Below are 15,027 nucleotides of genomic sequence, written 5' to 3'. Positions count from 1 at the left end.
TCATTTCAATTTTTTCATGACTGAAGTAGCGACCTGGCGTATCAAATATTTCTCTTGGTACAACTCGACATGGAATGTAAGCGATTTACTACAGTGCAACCTTGAAACAATACTCATTATTATGGCATATTTCATAGCATTACGCGCATTGTCATCGTCGCAACCAAAGCAACTTCTAACTGAAAGACATTATGACAAATATTTTATTAAAGTTTCCTTTCGAAGTAGCTAAAGTCCCTAAATGTAAAAATATCCGATTCAGCATTTCTCAAGACAGAGAAAAACAAGAACGATTTTATATACATACATACATTACATTTTAATGCAGATTTTAAAAAAAACATACGCCAGAAACATTTTCACACGCTCTCCATTCAGACAATGAAACCTGAAAAATAAATAATACTGTGTATTAGCATTCCTTGAAATGCACATTGCATACATGTACAAGAAGCCAGGCAGGTTTTACTGACCTTGCGCGGATCCAGAATTTTTTAAGAAGTTTTAATTTTCAAGGGGGGGGGGAGGTCGTACAAACCCCTCTAGATCCGCACATGCTGACAATTCACTTCAAGTTCAAGTTCATTTTTCAAGTTCAAGTTCAAGTTCAACTTGAACTTGAACTTGAACTTGACAATTTACTTGATTTCTATATTATTACATATACGAGGGAAAAGTGTTTCACGCACCATTACCCGATTACCTTTGTTATTTGACGTCTTTGAAACTTTTGAATTTAGCAACTGGAGATCTGGCCATTACTTTGTTGATCACGGGTGGTGGGTATCTTATGCGATCTCCTTCCGTTTTGTTTTGATCTATATCGAACTTCGTAGTCTTTTTAACCTTCTCTCTTTCCTACAGAACACAATGAAAAAAGATTATCTTCGCAAGTTAATTGCAAACACATCGGAGTCTATCAAGGTTACTACATTTGCATCATTTTGGATAAGTTTATTATATAAAAATCATACGTGCACGATTTTTAAAAAAGGAAAGTACAACTCCCTTCCCCCTTTCAATGTTGAATGAATTAAATTGAACATATTGATTGATCAAATATGTCTAAAAGATGGGACACAAGTTCTAATGACATAGACTGTCCTCTCTCATTAAATTAATGATTGATATAATAACTAATAATAAGAAAATTAACCACAAGCAAGTTTAAATACAAATCATGATTCTGTGCAGCTTGTCAAAAAATAGTTGTGGGAAATTTGTGGTAAACTGCTTAACATGTAAAATATCACATTGTAAAAATACTTACTATTGCTCTTTCCATACAGGAATTGTAACTTAGGATCTCAGCAACACAAGCTTTGTCATCAAATGCTGCTTTCTTCAGACATGACAACATGTTCTGCATTGCTTCATTGCAATGACCCTCTACAAAAAAAGAAAGATAACTCCTCTTCAAGTTTGTTTTCACTCTCCGGTGCTTCAATATGGAAGAAAATGCATAATTGCATCTTTAGGTTGCAGTTTTAACTTTAGTACTGTTCATTTTTCGTAGGTGGATAATCATTTGTAACAGTTTTTTATTTATTTACTTTTTTTTGTTTCTCCACCATCAAAGAATCAATTAAAATTCTGAATTTTGAACGTTTTTGAATGTGAACATGCATGGTGAACAACATGTGAAATAAAATAATTAATTTGTTCTTCAGACAAAATCAATAAATCTGATGAGGTTACAATCAGCAAGAATACTGCCACTAATATAAATAATCAATTTAAAAGATTTTAAAACACAATGCGATACATATACATGTACAGCACTTTGGACTAAATTCTGTCATATTTATTTCAGTACAGAATTTTACATGATTTATGCATATTTTCCCTCCAGTTGAACTTGTAAAATCAGTATTCTTGACCAGAGACATAAATAAATGTTATTTAAGTCTCTGTTCTTGACAATTATCCTAATCTAGGTAGCAGAATATGATAATGATAGGACTTAATAACCTCAACCAAGGACCATGCATATGAGCAACCTTTATACACAAAATCAGCTTCTAACGAGCTTTCCGTAACCGCCAGTGTATATTCTTCATAATGGTCATTTTTACAAATTAGTGCCCCATTTTATTCATCTGACAGAATGTTTTATTCTTCCTGGTTTACTGCTGCCAACTCAATTTCAAAAGTCATAGTCACCTTAGCAATCATGTCATTTCATTCTGTAATTATGTCACAACTGACCCAGTAGCTTTATGAGGAATTTATCATATGACTTTTGTGGACTAACGAAGCTGAAGGCTAGCATGAATGAAGAAGGAGTAAGACTGCAAGATATTAATGCAGACTTATTTATTTTCTTCACATGACAATGAAAAGGGTATAAATAAACCATAGCATCAGTCTGTCTGCAGCTATTGTGCATTGTGTAATAGGTGATGAAAATATTAAAATGGTGCGATCAGCACTGGAAGAGGAGCTTTAAGGATACATGCCCATCCTAGATAATTTAAAGCAAGTCCTTGAGGGTTGTCCTGTTTATTTGATACTTTAAAGGGGTATGGTCCCATTTTGAGCTAAACATTATAAAGTTTTAGTTGTTTTTCCATTTTCGATGTTTACAATACTTAGTTAAGGCCTTATACTAAAAATTCCTTATTTTACGCGAAATACTTAATTCCACAATTACGCTGTTTTGTATCAAATCACGAGAATATAAAATTGGGATCACCAAGTTTTTGTTATAATTTCCTATAGCTCAAACTGTCTGAAAAATAAAATTGAGATTTTAAAATCCGCGAGGGTTGCATCTTGCAATTTTATACAGAAATTAATTCCTTGCGTTTAATTAGGAATCTACAGTATACAGGCTTTTTTTTACACAGTATTTTTCTTTCACCTTCTATGCTTGCATTGTTTTGTCCCATCTTGAATTCACCAAGACACAGTAAGCGATAGATACTCATTGTAATTAACACAATATTAATAAATAAGTTGTTTAGAATTTCCCCAGTCTGACACGGAGAGTGAAAGGAGCAGAAATAAAACAAGTGAATGTTTCCCTACATACAGTATTTCTTATGATTAGGCAAAATTTTAAAAGTAAGCTGTCAAGTATTAAGCAGAATACAGAGCTTGTTATTTGTTATATTATTGTTATATTTAAGGTCTTCCGTTTCCAACGGAAGACCTTCTTGTTATTGCTTTGTTTCTTTTTCCCTATTATTATTATTATTTTTCTGCCTTTTTTGTGCACGCGATTCCTCAGAAACGGCTCGGCCGATTTCAATCAAATTTTAGGATGTGATAGATAGTGGTCTGAACTTGATAGGAAATTTTCTGTATTGATGACGTCACATCCGTTTTTGATATATTGAGATTTTTCTAATTTTTATATGGGTATTTTGTCTTCTGTTGTTCTCCTAAACTATAAGAGATATTAAGCTCAATTTTTTACGGTAGGTAAAGGAAAGATTGAAGTTTTGCATGATTGTTGTTTTGTATGTTAAGCACTACTGCCGCCAAAGCTCGCCATGGCTCGAAAATTTACATTAAAAAAGCGTCGTGAATTTTTGTGCTTTTCTCTCTTTATCTTTTTTCTGAAAAATATTTTAATAAAACATGTAATGTAAAAAAAGTTTATATTTACAAGACCTTTCTGCTGATATCAAGAAAAAGGGGCTGGCCCCTAATATTAGGGACCTAAAGGGCTCTAAAGTCTTTTACCAGTAACTCTTTACCGAGGGATATTTTGTAACAGAATATAGAAGCATATATGTTTATCTTACAGTTATGTATTCAAGCAATGTAATGATTTTATGATGTGTTACGTAATTAAGGGTTTTTAGGGGCCAAAAGTCCAAAATTTCGATCTCCCATATCTCAGAAAGGAAAAATATTTTGTAATGCAGTACAGAAGAAAAGTTGTTCAAAATGATGTTCTAGACAAAATGCAACCGTCAAAATTTCGTTAAAAGCCCCCTAAAAGGAGATAAGGGACCAGCCCCTAAAACCTTCTTTCTCATATATCTCTAGAACGGTAACAAATTTCTAAACACTTGTTGAACAAAATTTGTGTAGAATTAAATGACCTTTTATTTGATATCAAGAAAAAGGAGCTGGCCCCTAAAATTAGGGGACCAAAGGGCTCTAAAGTCTTTAATCTGTAGCCCTTTCTGAGAGATATTTTGTGAAATGTTAAAGAAGCAAATATGTTTATCTTACAGTTATGTATCTAAGCAATGTAATGATTTAATCATGTGTTACCTAACCAAGGGTTTTTAGGGGCCAAAAGTCCAAAATTTCGATCACCCATATCTCAGAAAAGAAAAAGGATTTTGAAATGCAGCACAGAAGAAAAGATGCTCAAAATGATGTCCTAAGAAATATGCAACTTTCAAAATATCGTTAAACGGCCCCTAAAAGGAAATAAGGGATCGGCCCCTAAAATATTCTTTCTCAAATATCTCAAGAACGGTAACACATTTTTAAATACTTATTGAACAAAATGTGTGTAGAATTAAATGACCTTTTATCTGTTATCAAGAAAAAGGGCTGGCCCCTCAAATTAGGGGATTAAAGGGCTCGAAAGTTTTTCATCTGTAGCCCTTTACTAAGAGATATTTTGTGAAATGTTAAAGAAGCAAATATGTTTTTCTAACAGTAATGTATCCAAACAATGTAATGATTTTATTATATGTTACGTAATTAGGGGTTTTTAGGGGCCAAAAGTCCAAAATTTTGATCACTCATATCTCAGAAACGAAAAGGATTTTAAAATGCAGTATAGAAGGAAAGATGCTCAAAGTGATGTCCTAAGTAATATGCAACCTTCAAAATTTCGTTAAACGGCCCCTAAAAGGAGATTAGGGATCGGCCCCTAAAACATTCTTTCTCAAATATCTCAAAAACGGTAACAAATCCCAAACACTGATTCAAAAAAATGTGATTAGAATTAAATGGCTTTTTATTTGATATCAAGAAAAAGGGGCTGGCCCCTCAAATTAGGGGACCAAAAGGCTCTAAAAATTGTATTTGTAGCGCTTTACTGAGATATATTTTGTGAAATGTTACAAAAGCATAATAATACGTTTATATACCCTGTAATTATTTTTTCATGTGTTTACCTTATTAGGGTTTTTAGGGGCTACAGGTAATAAAGTTTAATTTTTTTCTATCTTATTTGGAAGAAATGCAAATTATTTTTAAAAAAGCTACGTAAGAGAACTTATAAAAAATGAAACAGAAAAGCATTAGTAATCCACTCCTACTTCCAAATCATGTTTTGTTATCGAAAATCAAAGTCAATGATGTCATATCACCTTCTAAAAATCGGACGGAAGACCTCCTCGTTGCTCGCAACGAGATCGTGTCTAGTACATTTTTATGATTGTAAACAAGACTTGTTCCTTGTTTTTGTTTACATATGTACTGGTAAACACGGTAAAAGCTTCATACAACTTTAATTTTTCTGTTTCAAAGTTTATCATGAGCACAATTACTCATTTCTTCTCATATTTTTAAATAATCATGGTATATTTTCCATTCAGTAATTTGTATATGAACAATAGCAAAGCATGGGTCCAACCTAACACCAAAGCAGACCCCAAATAAACCCCAGGTTTACTTTTGGGGTTTACTCTGGGTCTCCTTTTAAAATATTTGCATCCACTTGGGGTTTATTTCAGGTTTCCTCTTGATTTGCTTTGGGTTTACTCGGGGTTTGCTTTAGGGGTCAAAGGAGTATATATGGTTTGAGCCAAAAATGTCCCCCTTAAATGAACATCGTCAGTTTACTGTATTTGTTTTATTTGTACCGATATACATTTGAAGTTTTTACATAATTTTTATTTAGATTTAAGTGTCCACATTTTAAAAATATGACATCATAAAGTTAAACTCTTCCCGCCGTTTTTACATACCGGTATTTAGCATAAAACGGCTTATTTTAAAGTAGTTTTTCTTCAAGAAAACATTGAGTGATTGCTTGAACAAACAAAATATTTTCACCAAAGATGTATCTCTCCAGTACTTATAAATGACAAAAAAGTTTGTTCTTGTTAAAAGAGTCGCTCTATATTTCTCATTCGAAAAAAGATACGAAAAATACCAATTTTTGTTTGATTTTGATTGAAGTTTAAAAATAGCATCACTTCTGACATCATATACTGCCAGTGAGTGCATATAAATAAAATAAAAAGATGAAAAATATATTTAATGTCAACTCTTCTAAAAAATTACACAACAAATTATAGTAAATAAATGTACCTGAAACACTTCCAAAAGTGATGAATTATGGGGGCCAAATTTGACTAATATCATATATAGTTCTTTACACACTGAAGTGTAAAGCAGTCCAATCTTTCATCTGTAATTCCTGCCCCTTGTTTATTCCAAATACACATGCAGTGTCTCCTTTCAGGGATCTACTTCTGATCAGGGGTTTACTCTGTGTTCACTCTTGATTTACTCTTGGTTTACTTGAGATTATCTCTGGGTCTGCTTTATTAAACTCAGAGTAAACTCCAAGCAGACCCTGAAAGTAAATACAGGGTTTAGTCTGGGGTCCACTTTTTGTCAGTTTCAGTCTATTAAATCAGTCCTGTATATGCTGCAATCCAAATGCAGTTAATATTGAACTGAATTAACAACATTTGTCATTGACCTTGCTATGGATTTGTGTTATCTGACCTGAATTTGGCAGCACCACAACAATCCCCAGGATGACAATCATGTTCATAATCTTGTGTATTCTTGTTCTTGCAATTTTTTGATTAACCATGTTAACTAAACAGCTGAAAATTAAGATATCAGGCCATACACATCCTTTTCCCAATGGTATAACATCGTTATATAAAAGGTTTATTTGGCCAAAAGTTTTTGTTCATACAAAACCCTGAAAATGACCTCGCATGAATCGCTTGGTTTTGTTCATAAAGACTCTGCATGATACTCAAAATTAGCTTGAATTTTCTCGCTCTACAGAGAGTGAATATTTAAATCAAAATAAACTACCAAAAGTGTTAATGGCAGTCAAATGTGATTTATCAGTTAAGATAAAAAACATACGTTATGGCAATAAAACATAAATGCATTGATTAGCTATCGGTATATTATAATGATATCCTAAGGTTAAACTTACCAAAGTCAGTGATATTCTTGACTCCAATTTTATTGCGAAGAACAGGAACGCCCGCAATTCTTGCCTTTGGGGCTCTAGGTAGTTGCCCTCTTTTCTGAAAACTTGATGGTCTTCTAAATAAAATGTGTGTTAGAGTCGGCATGATTTCTACCAATAAATATTTATTATAAAATCCAACGCATTGAATGATAACGGATATGCTATTTGGTCGCTAAAATATGGAGCAAATCTGCGGGATTGAGAATCCCGGTTTTGGAGTCAGCTTTCCCAGCCTTCATGGCTAATATATTAATTATTATATAGATGACACTTGCACTGATTAAATATACACCGTATTTTTTTTAATTTGGGTCTTTCACTCATTTGGAAAAAGTTTTGCATGGCCATTAAAGCTCATTCTTAATTTTGGGGAAATTTTTAAATATTGAACAATTAACTGATATTTATAAACTCGATGCTGAACTCGGGATCTAATGGTATACTTTGATGTACTACCAATGTTGACGATGGGTTGAAATCAACATGATGTTGCGACGTACTGCAATAAAGATAAAAGGCGCGGGGTGTTGAATACCCTTGAATTTTATGTGGGAATAAATATAGGAATTTTTGTTTTCTGGTTGCTTCTATCATGTGGGAAAGAATCCAATATAATGCAATCAGTCTGATTCTTTTTAATGTGGACTTTACCCCTAGCCAGTCCAGAACATTGTCGTCATAAATTGTCAGTTTTACGTCGAATAAAAAAAATTTACGCGTCTACGAAACAAAACACTTATTTGCAGGATGATAACTCTTTATGATTCATTTAGAAACTTGTCGTTTTGCGTCTTAATGCCGATAAAATCTGTATATAGTTTCATTTATTAGATTTATAAAGGTAATGTCCGTTTATGTACGCAAAATCGATATTAATTTATATAACTACCCTTGTTATATGTGTACTTTTTCATACATGTATTTACACAATAAAATGCAATGTTGAAAGACCCTTAAAACCTTTTACAAATTTTATATCATCACCTGTTTTTTGCGCCTAGAGGGTGAACAACATTTTCTACTCATTACATGTAGTTGAGGCCTGCAGATAAACCATTTTTTCCCAATCCACGACAGAATATGTTTATCATTTTCTGTCTGCGTCCACTTTGTCTATTGTAAATGTAATTGGTTATTAATATTTGATACATTTTACTTATATTTCTCCTTATGAGATGCAATGTGTACATGTATCTTTCATAAGCATCAGTTTTTCACTTTAATTGACACCACCACATTAATTATCTACAATTTACTGTTTTACAAATAACATATAAAAAGTATATCCCTGTAAGAAATATTTAATATGATGGTTTAAAATTCAATTTTGATAAGCTTATTCATCAACTAAAAAAAGGAGGGGGGGGGGCAAGGTGTGTAAAATGCCTACATTTGTATATTAGAATGGAAAAGATACTGAAAAATAAGAAATGTCAACAAATCTGATAATTCTTTTTATAAAAAATCGTACCAAACAATTTATATTTATACACTGTAGATTTGCAACCTTTATATAGGTTCAATACTTGGATTACATTGATATGAACTTAATATATGAACTGATGCCGTTATGCGTACCAAAATCTTCAAACAATGTCATTGTTTAAAACTGGTTTTTTTTTCTTTTATAGAAAGGGTCGTGCTCCATTTTTTTTTGTCAACGTTTAATTAAGGTCTGATGGAAAACAAACAATTTTCAATCAACAAAAACTTGGAGTCATGACCACCATGCATTTGAATATCATTTTGTATCTCAATATTTGAACGTTTTAGAAAAAATAATGCAAGTCCGTAAATTCGTGGCCCAAATCACATATAACATTTAAATAAACCACTTTGATGCCAGTGGTTTCAGCGCAAGACATTGACTTTATAGAACAAGGCATCATAGAATTAGGGTTTGATGTCACCAAAACTAAAAACAATTAAATTTTAAAATTTTTCTTTATGTTGAATAAGATATTCTAAATGATTTTAGTTTGAAATTGTCCCTCTGCAAAATTGTTTTATATCATTTTTAGTAATAAAAAGAGTTTTATTGTAAAACAGGAGGTCCATAGGTCATATCGCCCACCTGAATAGCAGTTCTTGTACTATTCTATTTCAAAAATAATTTAAATATGAAACTCTTTAAAAATATATTTCTTTTAAGTTGACAAATCATTAAACAATACATAAAAAGGAATCTATCTTGGAGCACCAGTATTGGCCCCAGATTGTCGGTATTAACAATTTAAAATCTACACTATTTGAAGATGCTTGTATAGTAATATTACAAATTTTAGCACAGTGGTTCTCGAGAAGAAGATTTTTAAACATTTTCATTATGTATTTCTATGTTTAACTTTGAACCCAACTTGGGGCCTTAGTTTTGGTCCGGAGATCACGATTTGAACAATTTAGAATATATAATATTTATTACGGACCGCCAGGAGGCGGTCCGTTATTTGATACACATTTAAATATTGTAACTGTGTTTCTGCGGGATATTTTTTTTTTCAAATGAATTAATATTATGCTCATTTTTATCAATTCAAAGTAAATTTTCACGTAGAAAAATGTTTTATGCCTTTTAAAAAATATTACATTTTTTTTTTGTTTTACTCGTAAATGAAAATTTTGTCATAGACTGTCGTGTTAGACGCGTTTTATCGAGACTATAATATATTTGGAAAATTTCGGAGTTGTTCATTTTATCGGTATAGGGGACATACTGAAGACCTGAAATACTAAAGACCTGAATGACATGAAATTTTATATAAATGATGTATTTGAATTTCTATGTGCTGCGTCAAATAAAATGACTTTGTGTTTGAATTTATTATATTGCCATGTACTTTGTGGTCGAACATTATCATGAAATGACATCCATATCAATTATTTACACAATAATATGAAAGAACTGAAAATTTGAATGGACCTGAAAATTCGAGCTAACCTGATTTATTTTTAATTCTTTTGAAATAACCATGATTATTTTCATAAACTGTAGTGTAGATAAAATTTAAAATTCCATTTAGGAAAAAAATTATCCGGCTTATTTTTTACCTTTAAAGTTGAACAGATTTTACCGGATGAGCATGATCTTACATGTACCTTTCTCTTAATCCATTTCTATTTTATTATGTGGTCCCTTGAAATTATATAAACTAATGCATTAAGTTTTAATTCAATACAATCCACCAAAAAATTAAGATGGTTTGAAATAAATAATTTCCAAGAGAATAATAATGAATTGAACTTTGTATTAAAATATTGTACAAATCAATGTGTTCTCAATTACTTAGAACCATTTTAACAAGACCTCGGACTTTCGTTTAGACGTGGTTATCTATTTCTTGCTTCAAAACAAGTTAAAAATGACGCGGTTTCAAGCGAAATATACACCGATTGCGCAGTCTTAGCTCAAAAGCCGGACAAATCTTGTTGATTTCAAAGAGCAATGACTGAATGGCCAGCAATGAAATAGACAGGGTTTCGTCACATTGCTGTTTGACACAACTACCCAAAGTCCAAGCTCTTGTTAAAATGGTTCTAATTCATACTAAAGCAATGGTCATACAACTACCGTTAGAAATGCTTACAGTAACGAACTCTATTCTTAATAATAATAATAGTAAAATGTTAAACTTCAAAATGTGTTGCTGAAAATATAGTAATTAAAATCAAAATCTACCATTAAAATTAGTACAACCAACTTGTTATTTTCTTCTTCGTTCTGTTATTTATGTTAACAACCAATAATGATTCAAACAACAATTACATGTATTATTTTAGTATATATACTTTGATGTAAATATTTGCTTTTATAGTGCAGTAGTTCTTGAGAAGTTTTTGTAAACTTTTAAAAAAAGACCTACATCCTATTTTCACGGTTTATTAATCAAATTTTAAAAGGGCTTTGCCTTTTTTAACAATTTAGAATTTCCTTCAATCAATAAGGATGCTGTGTATAATGTTTAATTTGGTTCAGTGGTTCTATAGAAGAAGCCAAAATGTGAAAACTTTAGTGAAGACGGACGGTCAGACGGACGGACGGGCTGTGAGATGGACGGACGACGGACATCAGGTGAGTTAGAAAAGCTAACTAAAAACTAAATCTAAATTTGCATTTTACGATTAAATCAATGGGCAATTGCGCCATCTTATTTCTCAATCTTCTTTTTACATGTAAAGACGCATTTCTTTTTTTTTTTAAAAATCGTTAAGATTAATGATAATTTTTTTTAAATACATCACACGTCCCAAAACGTATTAACCGAGGAGAACATTAATCAGTGTTACATTGTTTTCTTCCATTGCAGCCTGATTACTGCCAGTGATCATGATTTGCATTGAATTTCGCTGAACCTCATTACCTTTTTCTCTCTGTCCAACATATACTTTGGCTTATTGCTGTAATCCGAAGACCTCTTCTGCTGATTAATCTTTTAATAAGGCGAGCCAGCTTATCTTAACATCTAATAGACTGTCTCCATTTGTGAAAGGCTATCATTATATCGCTCATAACGTAGTTCATTAAACTGTACATCTTCGCCCACGGAGTATTTTCTCCCGTATTTATTCAGAAATTAATACAGATACCGACAAAACTAAATCATGAGCTAATATGATAGAACAAATTGTCTGCGTTTAAAGGGGTATGATCACGATTTTGGTCAAATTCTATTTTTCTGTTTTTATTATTTACAATGCTTTAGGAATATAATGCATTTCTAATGATCAAATGAAAATTGAGAGTCGGTCGTTGAGTTATCAGCAAGATATAGGGCTCACAGTCCTTTGTCATGTAAACAAGGCTCGTGCCCTGTTTTTGTTTACAGGGGTTCAATATACCATTAAAAAAAATTTCAAGCTGATTTGTTGATCTTCTTATTAATTTTAACCATAAATAAACAGTATCTAATTCATTTTAGGTATAAAACTGGAATTTTCACTTCAACATTCAAAATGTAAACAAAAGCTTTGTTTACATAGCAAAGAATTGTGAGCTCTGTCACTTGCTTACAACTCAACAAATGGCACTAACATGTTGGTTGTCTATCAAAAATGCCTTACTGAAGCATTGTAAATATTAAAATCGGAAAAATATTTTTTGACCAAAATCGTGACCATGCCTCCTTATATATAAATGCGCAAGCCTTGTACTTTCGAAAAAAGTACACCCAAAAGCATTAGTTAGCAATGTTTATTTAAACAATAAAATGCTTTCTTTGGTGATTCATGCAGAATATGAAGGTGGCGACATTGCAGAATAAATACATAACCCGCGGAATTGAAATTGTTTATATTTACACTTTCAGTGTTTTTGTCTGTGATAACACTCGAATCGGTTTTATTTTGTATTGTACACTCCAATAAATTCAAACGTCGTATTATTGGGTGATCAAATCTATCATAAAGCCCTTCCTTTTTCCTTAAATAGATTCGTACATAAATATGGAGATACTTTAAAGTACTCATGGAAAATACTAGGGTTGTTTGGAAGTTATTGAGACAGCACATATATTTAACAAATCATTGAGCAAAGTAATATTACAAAACAATTAATAATTTGTTTACGACGGTACACAAACAAGTCGATAATTGGGGTACAAATGATGTTGCGATGAGTTTGTGGTTGCTCTGGGTCAATGGATGTAGGCAAGTTTGTTAGCTTACCAGAAATGAATGATATCATGAACTGTTCATGTTAATAAAACGTATTCTGGTTTACTTTCTGGTGAAATTTCAAGGATTTATCTTTTTTCCCAGGGAGTACAAGGGAGTAAGAGTAAATGTCTCAAAAATTTTCGAACAACCCTCGTAATTACAACTACCGAGTGTAATTCCCGCTATTCCTCAAGGAAACTTATAGTTAATTTATAGCTCTACAGAAAGAGCTAGACTAGAATCTACACGCCCGTTTATCGATTGGTTAAATTTTACAGTAGCTGAACCTGACAAGAAGTCTACACGCCCCGTTTATCGATTGGTCAAAACCTATGCGACCTAAGAAAAATCACGGACTGCACGAAATAATTATGATGGTGTCATACTCAAAGCCTCCCAGGAGACGATTAAGACTGAAATACCTTAACATAATATAGTGGATTTGACTTACTTAAATTTATTAATTAGTTAAAAGAAAGATGTAAATATAAACAATAAAATACTTTCTTTGATGATTCATGTGGGTTATGAAGGTAGCGATCATTGCAGAAAATATTTACATAACCCGCTAATGTGGGTTATGTATTTTTTTCTGCAATGTAGCCACCTTCATAACTCGCATGAATCACAAAAGAAAGCATTTTATTGTTTAAATAAAGAGATAAAACAATTTTGTATCATTTTGAATTAGTTTAATATGTATTTAAGGATTAAGGAATCATTCTTTGAATTTTTATACTAAAAAATTAGTGCCAGTTTTAGATCTTGGCGCCATTTACTATGATATAATATTGGAAAGAGGGGAAATATTAAATGAAATTCTTTCTCGACGAAAATATGTTCATGTATTTTTTTCAAATTCATAAATTTCTGCGTCGAGGTTATTTATCATGTTCATCAATACTTTACCAAGAAACAACAAAAACAAGAAATAGTTTGCCAATTGATAATACAGTATAATGGTTGCTAACCTTGTGAATGAATGAAAAATAAACCACGCCAGAGAAACATTTGCTATGTGTACTTCAAAACCTCTTTTGAAAAGATGAAGGTTTTGTTATACATTTGAGCATCATTTAGATTTGTTCGGAGTACCAATTCTCAATGCCGATCTAATGCCTCTAAGCAATGTGGCATCATTCCCATTATTTGCTTTTTAATTGAACTTGTGTAAGAGAGGCGATAACTTTCATATCTAAACGTATATAAAGAGTACAATTCCAGTGAAGCTTCAAAATCATTAATATTTTAACTCAAGGCATACCTTTGAATTTCAAGGTTCATTTATGTTCTGTTCAAAGAGAAAAATGCAGATCGCTGACAAATACACAAACGTTCGCAGGTTGAACTTGTAAAACGACTCTAAAAGACGACGGAAAATAGTCACTTTTATATCCTGTTGATGAATCGTAAAGTAATTTAGATAAGCTAAGCTTCTCCGGACTTAGTGAAATACGAGTGTTTTGTGTATCCTTTTACTAGTAATTATCATCCTTTGGCCACTCTGTACCAGCAACTGTTTCTTTTTATTGGTATGTGAAAGTTCATCCTGTCAGCGAATCATACATGTATAACTTATCAGGAAAGTTGATTGACTATACCATCCATAGCAACAATGAAATACTTGTATAATCATTATTTTCTTACTGTGGTTTCATCAATATTCAAGGGTATCAATTTTCGTGGATAAAGTGAAAATCACATGTTCAAGGATATGTAAATTCGTGGAAAATGATCCTTTCAATACAAATTGATAGTAGAAATTGCACATCAATGAACATTTAATTTCATGGATAAACTTAAAAACGAAATCCACGAAATTTGGTATGCAACGAATATTGATTAAACCACAGTAAACTATATTTACATCTACCAAGTATAATTTCCTCTATTTCTTACGGAAAGTTATAGTTAATTCATAGCTGTATAGAAACAGCCAGACTGAAATCTACATGCCCCATTTATCGATTGGTCGAAATCTACTGCGGTTGAAAGTGATAGGACTGAGATTGACACGCCCTGTTTATCGATTGGTCTGAAGCTACAGCGAACTAAGTAAAATCACGGACAGCACGAAATAATCTTGATGATGCCAGACTCAAAGTCTCAGAGGAGACAATTTGGCTGTTTCTTTTAGCTAACGTACTTATGTACATTAACAGTAATTCGGTGAATTTTACTAACTTTTTCTAATCAATTTATTAATTATTTAAAGAAAGATGTAAATATAA

General features: G+C 32.0%; 1 non-coding gene across 2 annotated transcripts; it reads right to left on the bottom strand.

Moving 5' to 3' along the window:
- Positions 1-185: 185 nt before the first annotated feature.
- Positions 186-7,322, bottom strand: LOC105331161 (uncharacterized). Of its 2 annotated transcripts, none has more exons than XR_010707644.1 (4): positions 7,106-7,322; positions 1,271-1,389; positions 696-858; positions 186-388 (listed from the first exon to the last, which is right to left on the bottom strand). It is a non-coding gene; the product is annotated as an uncharacterized protein (transcript). The 2 variants fall into 2 exon arrangements; XR_010707643.1 differs by having other exon boundaries at positions 704-858; positions 7,106-7,321.
- Positions 7,323-15,027: the final 7,705 nt, after the last annotated feature.

Source organism: Magallana gigas, chromosome 7 (genome assembly GCF_963853765.1).
Source record: "Magallana gigas chromosome 7, xbMagGiga1.1, whole genome shotgun sequence".
Classification (NCBI taxonomy): Eukaryota; Metazoa; Mollusca; class Bivalvia; order Ostreida; family Ostreidae; genus Magallana; species Magallana gigas.
Note: the sequence above shows the minus strand (reverse complement) of the source record. Positions and strands in the feature narration are given on the sequence as shown.